The sequence below is a fragment of the Cricetulus griseus genome, chromosome 4 (assembly GCF_003668045.3).
Source record: "Cricetulus griseus strain 17A/GY chromosome 4, alternate assembly CriGri-PICRH-1.0, whole genome shotgun sequence".
NCBI classification, from domain to species: domain Eukaryota; kingdom Metazoa; phylum Chordata; class Mammalia; order Rodentia; family Cricetidae; genus Cricetulus; species Cricetulus griseus.
This window is the reverse complement of record NC_048597.1, coordinates 12,893,614-12,907,562: the sequence shown is the minus strand read 5'-3', so window position 1 is coordinate 12,907,562 and position 13,949 is coordinate 12,893,614.

The following is a 13,949-nucleotide window of genomic DNA, read 5'->3' as shown; positions in this document are numbered from 1 at the left end:
CTTCTTTTAATAGTGCCACTCCCTTTGGTAGCCATGATTTTTTTTTTCAAACCATGACACAGAATATCAATGCAGTCTCCAATAGTGGACAGCTTATAATTACATTTGAGTGAATTCAAGGAAAATATAAGTACATAGGTTTATAACAGTATATATAATAAAGTAATGCCTAAAATTATAGCCCACTTCTATAGATTCAACATAGCATACATCATTTGTCAATTTGTCATTTATCACTTTATCTACCTATTATTATTCATGGATTCCTGTGTGTTGTTTCTACATATATTCTATACACCTAAATTAATGTCACTATTTCTCTTTTCAAACATTATAACACTGAATCAAGTGTGACAATATATTGATTCAGAAGAAAGGAGTATGGAAGAAACATGCCTTCCATCTCCAATATTGCTCTCATTTTGCTTGTATTTATGTATTAATAGTCATTTCCTGACTATTAGAATTAGCCATATCCACAGCATTACTGAGAAAAGTTCCCTGTTAACCTTGAATAACTGCAATTAAAATGCCAGTTACTTGTAAGGAAGTTTACTCAGATTATCTTTTGAAATGTCAGCTTCTATTTGAAAAAAAAAAACTGACAAATATATGTAATGGATGCAGAGTAGGTGATGAGGATCTCTTTACTGTGTAAAGAAGAAAAAGCATTAATCTTGTTACTCTATGAGAATATTGGGAGTACTAACACTAAATTTTTATTTACTATTATCACTCATAGTTAACAAATGGTCCAATTAAGAGAATTTGTAAAACCACTTGTCAGAATTAAAAAAACTCAACTCTATGATCACTTACCTATGAAATTTGAGTTCTTTCCCAATTCACAAGAATTAAGAGTACTTCTCTTGCAAGGAATTCATGTTTGTTTTCAAGAACTAAACTTGTGGTTGCTTAGTTTGCCAGCACATGAACTTCCAGCTCCAGGATATTTGAAATCTTGTTCTGGTCCTTAAAGGCACTTGAATACATGTACATACATACAATTGCAGACACATATGGATGAAACAAAATGCTCTTCAATAGGTTTACTGAGATAAATGCACAGACTACATTATTTGAAAAATAATTGTTAAAATATATTAGAATGTTGCAGCCCTTACCACAACTACTATAGCTTCAGTTAAAACAAATGCCATGAATAGGGTGGCTGATAGGCAGCACAAATTATTTTTGTTCAGTCATGAGGGATGATAGTCCCAGATCAGGTGACAGCATGACTGTAATCAGTGATGATGAATCTCATAACTACTTCAGTTAGACTCTGCTCTCACTGGCCACAGTGCCAGATAATCCTATTACTCTCAATCTTCTTTATCAATGGATCACACCCATTCCACTCATTCTTGAATATTCAACTTTTAAGATTGTTTCCCAGAAAACTGTAATTTTTAGTAATGTGGTAAATACAAGCAAGACATTAGATTTTCTTCACCTTCACTACACTGAAACTGGATAGACTATATATATTAGCATTTTCCAGATTAGCATTTTCCAGCCATGTTTATGTGAACAGAGGGAATGAAGTGGAAAATAATTTGGGGATACTGTCAGAATATAATTATATCACAATTCATTAGACAGTAGAATCTTTGAAATTTTATTAAGTTCCTTGCTTGAACTCCCAAGCTCTCTGCTGGCTGTGACTAGGAATGCAGAAATAAGAGTATGTCAGCTCAAGAATATCCTCTGATGTTCCACCTATATGAATTATTGATTTTGTACATACATAAGAATCTATACTGACAAAAACCAAAACTAATATCAAACAATAATTTCTATCCTTTAAAATAGTAATATACTTCTTCATTAATGCAGTAGTTCATACTGGTAATATATATGATTTATTTTTTAAAATAGATCAATCTGTAAAAAGATGTAACCTTTCTACCAAGCTCCCTGTTAATTCATCTCAAGTAGTCATTCCTGAATAATTTTTGCCTAAAAGCAATGAGCAGGTAGAGTGATGGAAAGAAACCAAGTAGACTTTTTGTGGCATTATTTTATACTTAAAAATAAAAAATAAAAATGTCTTCAGCATTTAATGCTGCCAGTGTATTCAATTGGCAAATGCACACTGTCATATTATTTTAAGAGCAGGCATTTTGCCATCATAGCAGATGGTTATAGGTTGAGACAGCCAATGATCATGTGTGTCTAAGATTGTTGCATCTAGAAGAATAGTACTTAGCAAAGAAAGTCAATTAACATAATGTCCAAAGTTCTTACAGTAAATGTACAATAGTAAATTGTCTCTTCAACTTTTAGCACCTAATTCCTTACTTATCTTTTGAAAAATAACAATTACAGTAAAGAGCTCACTCTAAGACAATCAGAAGGATACTACTGGGTATATCCAAAGGAAGTAAAATTACTATGTTGAATAGCTGCCTGCATTCCATGTATATTTCAGTGCTTAGGCTTTAAGTGTGGGTGTGTACTGTCTAAGTATCTCTTGAGATTGAGCTCTGAACTGTGATTAGGTGTTTCCTATAATAGTCTTCCTCAATTGTAAAGAGAAGATTCCTTGTTAAGGAGTGAGGAGTTCATTTATCTGTGGTTATAAGGACAAATAATTAGATTTTTGCTTAGGATTATGTTGGTTTAGTGAAGTGACATTTGGAGACTCTTTAAGATCCCTAACTATGTCTGGGTAATTGGCTATGTTTCCAGTACAAGGCATGATTTGCTTCTTGCTGAGTGACTCTAAAGTATGTGAACCAAAGTGATAGAACCAGAGAGTACACTAAAGACAAATAATAGAAACAATTCCACCCAAGTGAATGATAATGAATCAGTGAATTTATTGGGCAATATTTGCAGATCTATAGGTGAATGACTGCTTACAAGTATATGGTCCAAAGTCCATCACATTCTTGATCATAAAGCTCATTATATTATTGGTCATGATTCTGGAAAATTGTGTCTTTGAATGTTCCTGCATGATTCACTTGGTCTCACTTGTCACTGTGTAAATAAAATTGGAGAATGGGATCTCATGAGTTTTAATACTTTCATGAAATTCCTGAGTCTTGTGAGTTCTTTGCATACTCAGCCTTTTAAATTTTCTTTATATGTTGCGCCTTAATGATTCTATCTCCAACAGTTTGGATGAAATTACACAAATTCAAAATGCTCTAGTTTTAATTATCTTATTAAATTATTACCCTCTATCCCAAACCAAAGCAATATATAAAAATGAATTTAGAACAACATACTATGCATATTTTTATCTATACACAAATTGATCCTTATTAGCAACAAAACAAATATTCATTTTAAAGCACATTTAAATTCATAAATTGGAAATTTTCCACATTATGTGAAGCCATAACACTTGTCTGTAAAATACTGAAAGTTCAATGACAGCTTAAATAATATAGTTGTAGTTATATGTTCAGTTATAGTTATTGTGCTTCAGTTTCAACATTTGTAAATTAATATGCTGAAGACATCATTGAAAGAGCTAATAGGCACCAGAGAAGGCTAGGACCATATTAGACAATCAAAAACAGACAAACTACATACTTTATAAAAGCAATATCTATTAATTTAATGCCAAAGATCTAATTGTTGTGTGTTCTTTCCCAAATGAGGTTTTACAAATACAAAGATAAATGTGCATGTTTTAATATGCTAGGGAAAATGGTGTTGTATGGCTACAGCTTCCCCTACATGGTGTTTTGCAAGTAAGCTTAATTTTCTTCTTATATGATCTTCCTCTTTATTGTAAAGATGCAAAAACATTTTAAGCTGATCTAATTTGACATTATCTTGAATATACTTAGGTATTACACAACAGCCTCTGACAAAATAACCCTTAAAGGTAAAGTGTATAAAATATGCAAAAGAAAACTAACATAAACTGCTGCATTTTAGCTTACACAAAGGAAATGTCAAGGCTGTGCCTACACAAGCATCTCTTGTGACTATAGTTTCCACTTTAATTACTCAGGAAGTTTTAGATCACAGAGCTGACAAATTTTACAGTTTTGACATTTAATTTTGTTTCTCTTTTATAAATTTATTTACCAAAAGAAGATATTTGGCCCCTGCTTTGCTACCTGTTATCTATCTTGGTTATATACTAGAAGAAAAGTACTAATTCTTCCTATGAATTACTCTTTGATGCCTATCTCAAACATAAATTTTAATGAACATACTTATATAAAATCCATTCATCGGGAATAAAGTATACATACATACTGGTTCTACAGATACTTTAGCAAATCCTTGAAAATTGGGAAAAGTTAACAAGGAGTTTAGGATAAAGAAGCATTTTATAATAAAAAAGGGTCTATACCTTTATTCTATGTGTTTTGTGTCTTAAATATATAAATGCCCATTGAATAGTCTAGTTTGGCAATCTAAACTTTCAGGTGTACAGATGGTCTTGCCTAAATCTATTCACAATATGCAAATGTTGGTCCACTATTCTGTATTTCAATTTACATAATAATTTATAGATTCACACATAATTGGATACTACATGCATTTAAGATATGTGCATTTTTTATAGTTTCTGTTCATCAGGTTTTTGGAATATGAGTGCTCTTAATGTTTTTATTAATGATGCTGGAATTAAAGTGAAATAATCACATTTAGATTCCTATATCAGTCTAAATTTCCCAGAATCATATGCCTTAAGATGTACAATATATAGTATAGTGCATGTCCCTGATGATATCATACCAGGGAAGCAACTGCATGAAGAGATAAGTGTGAAGCCCAGGTGCAGATAAACTTCATCAAGCTAGATCAGATTTAGGGAGTGAGATGCAAGGTGGTTCATTGTTAGGTATTTATAACACAGTACCATCTAGGGAGAGGTTTCCAGGTAACAATCAGTCTGATTCTAGGTGCACAACAAAACTCAAGGTGTGACTACATAGAGACTCTTTTCAAAGTATGTAAGACCATGAGGGTGGATTCTATAGCTAAAAGGTGTAGAATCTAGTGTGCTCTCTGACCAATGGCATAGAGGTCTACAGACAATAAAGAAATATGTGACATCTCCCCTAAGGACTTTCTCAGGAGGGAAGACTCAGGAAAAATTATTTTGGGTGATTTGGGTGAGGTCTGCCTCTATGGTAAATGGAGGGTGAGGTCAGCCTCAACAAAAAGCAAAAAGGTCACCAGGTTGTTAATTTTCTGTTTGTGTGCAAGGACCTCTGTGGCCCCAACACAGCATTAACTCAGCTTTCACCCAACAAATATTAAATGAGCAACAGCTTTGATATTGAAAAAAACTCACAGCAGGGTTTCATTTGGAAGTGAGATACTCAAAAAACAGGATTACAGAATCAATTCCTGAGTCTAGATTTCAAAAGCAACAGTGGCTGTGAGGATGGTGATTCTACTAAGTCATGCTTAACTCACATTACATGTTCAGAAAAGTATTCCTGGAAGCCAGTTGTTTTTCACCATGAATTAGAGAATTGAGCCTGGAAGCATCCCTTCAAAGTTCCCTGATGATCCATTAGCATCTGGCATTGTTTCTGGGGAAATCTTCTTATATTACTGGCTTGATATGAATTTCCTGTAAGCACATACTTATCAATCATCTTATCATTCTCTTATATAGTGTGTTGATGTTGTTGAGTGATAACATGAACATATTATATCTTCTTTTTCATCTATCGCCTATTTTGTACTTTGAATGACTTTCGTTACAGTTATTCATTTGTGTGTGTGTGTGTGTGTGTGTGTGTGTGTGTGTGTGTGTGTTTCTGTGTGTGTGTGTATGTTTGTGTGTATGTGTATGGGGGACAACAACTTTTAGGAGTGAATTCTGTTAATTCATCATGTGAGTCTTAGGAATAGGTGTGGAACTCAATATCCTACCTTAGGAAAGACACCTTTGCCCCATGACACCTATTGCTATCTGTGCAGTGTGCTTTGATACAAAAGACAGATGTTCTCTCTCAAATGTGAACAAGAAAAGAATAAAATTCCAAATGTTATACTCTGACCTTTGCAAGTGAACCTGCAGAGGGGGGGGAGAGAGAGACCCACCCATTACAATCTGTTCTGTCATAGATGCAGAGACTTAGAATTTCATCATGTCAGGACTGAAACCAGATCCTGCATCTTAGGGGCTCTTACATGAACTTTAGGGTTATTTCTTTCACTTTATGTGAAGGATTTCATTTGCATTCTGATGAAGGTTGAACTGAGTACATAGGTTACTATTTATTGAATGGACATTTTTCTTATTAATCTTACCAATCTATGGACATTGGTGGTCTTACAATTTTATAGGACATTTTTCAATTTCAAATGTGTGGAGCTGTCAACAGATATAATTCCTTTATTGACTGGAATACAGGCCAATAGGCAGAAAGTGACTTGCAGAGAAATATTGGCACACAATGGCCACATACAGAAGGACACAGACTTAACTCAGTTAGGTAAGCACAGACAGATAGAAGGCAGAAGCAACAGAGACACACTCTAGACAGACACTTACTTGCCTCTGAACTCAAAGACAGATTTTCACAAACCTTACACATAAGTGTTGGTTTTTTTGCTTGTTTTTTTGTTTTGTTTTGTTTTTTAAATGTTTTTTTATTTGCATTAGAAACATGATTGTTTTACATGTCAATTCCAGTTCCCTTTCCCTCCCCTTGCCCCACAACTATTCCATACCATTTCATACCCCCTACCTATTCCATACCATTTCTGTTCCCCAGGGAGGTTGAGGCCTTCCATATGGGGTCTTCAGAGTCTATCATATCTTTTGAGATAGGACATAGGCCCATCCAGTGTGTCTAGGCTCAGGAAGAATCCCTCAATGTGGGATGGGTTCCCAAAATCCATTCCTATACTAGGGATAAGTACTGAAATGTGCTCTTTTTATCCAGGATGGTTATATAGTAGATTACTTCATGCCTTCCTCCCTCCACATCTTCTAGCTTTCTGATGTCATCATATTTTAGCCCATTCTTAAAATCCATGTCAGTGTGGTGTTGTCTAATACTTAATCACACATCACAACCCACTGTTCCCTTTAGTGAGAAACTCTGGTTATTATATGCAAAATATGAAGGATGAAATTTATAAATCACCAAATAGCAAGATTTAGAAGGGAAGCTACTAAGCATTTATACATGAGAGTTTAACAGACAAAAAGCTTCAGAAGTTTTATTTGGCAAATCAGGTCCCACGGAATCATTTGTCATCCAACTGCTGCTCTGGTGGCTTTTTATACATATGGGAAAAACTAATATTTGGCATGGGAGAATGCGGAGGTCAGTAAAGAATAACCACCTAAGAACGGTTGTCAGGTGACTGTCAATTTTTGTCACATCTTCCCTTGACCCCCTTGGCCTAGCTCACCTAGTTGCTGTAAAAGGAGAAAACAGATAGCAAGAGGCCAGAGCATGAACCAGAGCTGTCTTCTGGTGTGTGAGTCTCCCAATGACATTTCCAACTCTTGGCAAAGCACAAGACAGAACTCCTGGTTTTGAGCGCTCTTTCCAGCGTCGCCTTGCCAGACTTTATCCTTGTTCTGCCCACAGCGAAGATATGAATCACTTCTTCTATAATGAATGGAGCTGAAGGACCAATGGATAAAATCTCTGGAAGCAGGAGTCAAATATATCTTTTCTTCCTTAAATTTTTTTTCTGGTGTTCTCTAAGAATGAGGGAAGGCAGGCAGTACAGTCCTTATTTTTCATTACAAAAAACCAAGCTATCTGCCTCTAAAAATGTTACACTATATGGTGTACAGTTTTATTCAATTCAATTCAATAAGTTTATAAAACACACAAGAAACATTTTAACATTCTTATTATAGAACACACTCATTAAATATTCAAACAAAAATTGTAATTTTAAAATATTCTGTGTCTTAAATAGACAAGGATAGCAGTTCAAAGATTCAATGGTAAATTTCCATAGGCAATAGCTTCATCTTGTGATAAAATAACATGCAAAATACATCAACATAATTCTACTATAAGTAAATATTCAATGTGAGGAAATAGGTGAAATGTAGAAATATGATTACTATGACAACCATGAGTTTTGTGAAGTTAAAATATCATTTCTAATGTAAAGTCTAAAAAGACTAGAGCTTAAATAGAAGCTCTTATAGATGTCATCATCTTTGAAAATTCTTTTGTAAAATTATTTCATATTATACAGGATAACTATTTAAAATGCTAGTTAATCTGAATATCGCTTATTTACATAATATTTACTATTTAAATCAATGTCAATATATCAAAAAGAATAAATTAAAGCATTGCATAAAAATAAAGGGGTCCAATTTCCTTTAGTATAATGATTTCCATATTTTTAAAATATGGCCAGCATGTTTATAATAAGTACTATAAAAATACTTTAATGTGTAAACTTAATTCATATTACCTGAAGTAAAGGTAAAGACCAGATTTTTATCTTTTTACTGAAAATAGTGATATAGGTTTAATGGAAATAAATATTGTGGATTGCTTGCAGCAGATTTAGATTCTTTGGAAAAATTCTATAAAATTTTATGATAGGCTAAATAAATGATGTTTTGGAACTATAATTTCATATTTCATTGCAAATGGAATGCAAGTTTGTATCACTTTTCAGGGAAATATATCACTTTCCTCTAAACTCTTTCTCGAACCATTCCTTGCCATGAGCTGGGATAATCCAATGAGATTCAAAAACAAAACAACATATTGTATAGGTTGAAATTTTATGTCTATTTATAATTTTCAAATTACAGTCTGAAAACGCCTTTTGAGTGTATGAATCAATAATTTTAGAGGAACTAAAATAATTACTTTGGAACAGTTTTATCTATTTTGTGTTTTCATTTCTGTTTGTCATATATATGTTTAAATCGTTAATTTTGATGATGCAATCTATAAATATAAGCACAGATAATTCAATAGTAATAGCCAATTTTACTATAGTTTTTTTAAATTTTTTATGATTGTAATTAGACCAATTTTAAATTAGAAACAAGCTTCTTTTACATGTCAATCCCAGTTCCCTCTCCCTCCCCTCCAACCCTGCAGCCCCACCCCCTATCGCAAGCCCTTACAGGTCCCCATGGAGGGTAAGGCAGGTCATGTGGGATCTTCAGAGTCTGTCATGTCATTTGGAGCAGGGCCTATACCCTTTCCCATGTGTCTGGCCTGAGAGAGTATCTCTCTTTGTGGAGTCAGCTCCCAAATCCATTTGTGAACTAGGAATAAATACTGATCCACTGCCAGAGGCCCCATAGAGTACCCAGACCTCCAAAATGATATTCTTGTTCAGTGGGTCTAGAACAGTCCTATGCTGTTTTCCCAGCTGTCAGTCTAGGGTCCATGAGCAACCACTTATTCAGGTCAGCTATTTCTGTAGGTTTCTCCAGCCTGGTCTTGACACATTTGTTCATAACTCCTCCCTCTCTGCAACAGGATTCCAGAGTTCAGCTCTGTGTTTAGCTGTGGGTATCTGCTTCTGTATGGAACTAAATAAAGTATTCTCAATACAGGAATCGCAAATGACTGAAAGACACATAAAAAAGTGCTCAACATCCTTAGCCATCAGGGAAATGCAAATCAAAACAACTCTGAGATACCATCTTATTCCTGTCAGAATGGCTAAAATCAAAAACACCAATGATAGCTTATGATGTAGAGGATGTGGAGAAAGGGGAATACTCCTCCACTGCTGGTGGGAGTGCCAACTCGTGCAGCGAGTTTGTATATCAGTATGGAGGTTCCTCAGGAAAATGGGAGTCAGTTTACCACAAGATCCAGCAATCCCACTCTTAGGCATATATCCAAAAGATGCACATTCATACAACAAGGACATCTGTTCAAACATGTTCATAGCAGCATTATTTGTAATAGTCAGAACCTGGAAGCAACCTAGATGCCCCTCAACTGAAGAATGGATAGAGAAAATGTGGTACATTTACACAATGGAGTACTACTCAGCAGAAAAAAAAAAACATTGGAATTTTGAAATTCGCAGGCAAATTGATGGAACTAGAAGAAGCCATCCTAAGTGAGGTAACTCAGTCACAAAAGACAAAAATTGTATACACTCACTCATATATGAACTTTAGACATGAACTTTACACATGAACTTTACACCAGGGTACCAGCCTACAATCCACACCTCCAGAGAAGCTAGGAGAAAAGGAGGACATTAAGAGAGACATACATGGTCCCCAGAGAAGGGTAAAGGGACAAAATCACCTGAGCTATTTAGAAGCATGGGGAGGGAGTTAGAAGAAAGAGAAGGGGAGAATAGGAGGGAAGAGGAGGACATGAGAGAGCAGGAAGATTTAGTCAGGGGAAGAATGGAGGAGAGCAATTAAAGAAATACCATAATAGAGGGAGCCATTATAGGTTTAAAGAGAATTCTGACACTAGGGAAATGTCCAGAGATCTACAAGTTTGACCCCAACTAACAATATAAGCAATAGTTGAGAGGCTAATTTAAATGCTCTTCTCTGATAATGAGATTGATGACTATCTTATATGCCATCCTAGAGCCTTCATCGAGTTACTACAGCTTTTTTAAAGTGCACGTCAATAGGAACTTCTTCTAATCATGCTGTTATATGGGTTTGCAATTGGGGTGGCACATGGCGACTCTGAAAAAGTGTTGTATTACAGTGTGGTTCTTGAATGAAACCAAAGATTAACTTATTCACCACTTTCAGTTTATTGAACCACTACTTACAGTTCATGGAAACTATTCTTTTCTTAAATCTACTTTTCTCAGTGTATTCAATAGTTATACCGGTGAGTATCTTTGGATATCCCACTACTATTATGTGTCTCCTTGCAGAAAGATAACTCTGTCTCAATGAAATGCCATTTTGTTCTGTACACTCCTAATGTCTAATGTAATGCCAGAGAAGTCTGAAAAATATGCATTTGTTGAATCGAATGTTGATTGTCTCTATTTATACAAAGAATCGCTTGTTTCTTCACAAAATTCCAGAACTACACAAACTACTCAATTTTTAGTAAGAAACCAACTATGTAAGAATCATATAATGGACTTTGAGTTATGTTCTTTATAAGAACACAAATTCAATTATTTTAAATCCTATACATTTATTTCATTTCAAAAGGTATTGTTCTTTACCTTGATATATAGTTTAGAATTTGGTCACCTAATATTTAAGGCTAAGAAGAACAAATTGACAATATGGGTTAGCAGGATGGAGACACAGATAAATCCAAAAGTAGACTCTTTGCTGTGAAATTCAATCTTGGTGATCTGCTCAGGGCTTAACTTGGTTGAAGTCCTTAAGGAAAAAAAGATGCTGCCCTTAAGGAAAAAAAGATGCTGTTCTCAAAGTACAAGTTAAGAAACCTTAAAGAAACAATATTGTACTCTGTCTCTTGCAGAGTTTATCTATTCCAATTATACATTCTGTAACTGCAGAATCAGACACAGATACGCTAAGAAACCAGTTGTGAGAGATATATAACCTAAACCCCTATAGATCATGTGAATTCTACAAGTTTGTGATTGGTGGTTTGCAGTAACATTTTGGGTTTCTAGGCATATGTGTAACATCCAACTAGTGCTTTATAGTGCCTTGAATATCCAATTATACTGTTTGCTGATTACTCTAGATAAGGCTTTAGACCACTTTGGAGAGGATGGGAGAAACATCAATCATATTGATTTTGTCAGTACACCAAGGTTCTTCACCCAGGAGATATAGCATTCTCTTCATTAATTGGATTCTGGGTCTGTACACAAGGCAAAATCTGCAAATTGATTGAAAGCTCAGAGCTTTGTGCTTCTACATTTCAGGCTTGACTTTTTTCACTTACTATAAGGAATTTTATGTTTATATGATCATTTAAGAATTTAATATAACTGAATACAAAAGGAAGTTTGTCATGGTTACTAAATGGATTTTTGGGAGATAGACTATGGATCATAGAGAATTTAGAAAATTAGAGGTGTTGAGGGTTTCCCTGGTAAGGGAGCAGGGGAGTCAACAGAATGGGGAAAGGGAGAGGAGGAGTAAAATCCACTAAGGATGTTTGTAAAATCCATTTTATGGACCTTAATCAAGATGGGTTTATGTATATAATGTTTAGCTACATCATTTGGGGTGATAATGATCCCACAAAATGTAAGACTTTCTAATAAAAGATTTATTTTATTCAAAACTTACTCAAGAAATAGTAAAATCATGATATTACTAAGGGGCTAAGACAAAGTAGCCTTGGAAACTCTTAAATCTTGGTAGATTTAACCAATTAGTGAACATATGATATGAGTGACTTTAGGGTTAAGCAGAAACAGCCTTTATGTTTCCCTCAGACAAAACTGGGCAGGCTTGTCTCTTTCTTTTTTCCTGCCCTTTGCTCTTGAGCATATACTTTAAAATAAACCTATTATCATACATTTCTCTTTAAGTCTTTTGATTTAATCTTTAAAAATCTCCTGGTGGTGTTTCAATGCAGCATTTTCTTTCTTCAGGGTGTTTGAATTTTAATGATTAAGAAAGTTAACATCCTTAACACTTTATCTCTGTGGGACCCTGGCAGTCTGACAGCAGCTATCTTGGAGTGAGGCTGAAAAAATATGTCAAAAAGACGGGAGAAATCTACTTATCAAGGAAGTACATATGACCTAAATAAAGAACAAAACTCAAAAATACATTGGGCATATCTACTTCCTAGTAGTATTATTTTCTATATCTTGCAAATTCACCATAGAAGTAAAAAGTAAACAAATAAATACATAATAGATTGATAGATGATAGATAGGTAGATAGATGATAGATTAAAAACTTGGGCCCCTAACTTTCAAAGAAAACAGTACCATCTCATGTTAGAAAATCACTAGTGTAGAATGAATAATAAAACCCAGAGACAGATATTGGGGTTAATGCTTAAAATTAGAGAAGCAAAGCAGCCAGCCACTAGAGAGTTCTCACCTCTTCCAATGCTCAGACCAAATGGTTGATCTTTTCTTCAGATTCCCATCTCCAGACTGCATCTGTCTCCACCAATCCTCAGACTGCCTTCTGCCTAGACTGAATCTGCCTAGTCTCCTATCTCCTCCTGCCTTATATTCCTCTCTCTGCCAAGCCATATCACTCCTGTCTCTACCTCTTAGTGCTGGGATTAAACTTGTGTGAGCTCTGTTTCTCTTTTAGACAGATTCAATCTTGTGTAGTGCAGGTGGCCTTGAACTAACTGAGATCCATCAGCCTGGGTACTGGGATTGAAGGTGTGTGCCACCACTGTCTGGCCTCTATGGCTAGCTAGTATGAATAGCTTTGCACTCTGATCTTCAGGTAAGCTTTATTTGTTATGTTATAAACAAAATATCACCACACACTGGCTATAGATGTTTTTTAATATCAAAGCTTTACAAAACTATCAAGCTTAAAAGTGTTGGTGGTTACTGGGAGGTGGTGGCACACACATCTAATTCCAGTAGTTGGGAGGCAGAGGCAGACAGATCTCTGTGAGTTCTAGACCATCCTGGTCTACAACAGCTAGTTCCAGGATAGCCTCCAAAGCCACAAAGAAACCCTGCCTTGAAAAACCAAACCCATAAATAAATAAATAAATAAATAAATAAATAAACATTAAAAAGGGTATTAGTGGTTCACAAAGCAATATAGTAAAGCTAAATCTGCTTAGAGATTGAAAGCAGTTTTTTACAATAGCTAGAGCATTATATTTAGCATCTCTGAATATCAGTCACCCATGTTCTACTGCCATGATTAAAGTACTTTAATTCTGTTTTTCTCTTCAGAGTATTTTAAAGATGCTGTCCATATAGAACATTCAATTTGTAACTTTATTGTTCTGTCTCCATACTTGCTATTAGTTTTCCTCTAAATAAAATCATTTGCAGACTTTAGTTTTACCTAGTGTCTTGACCTATATAAATAGCCACTCTATATTTTAAGAAACAATCACTGCTAATTTAATATTTTA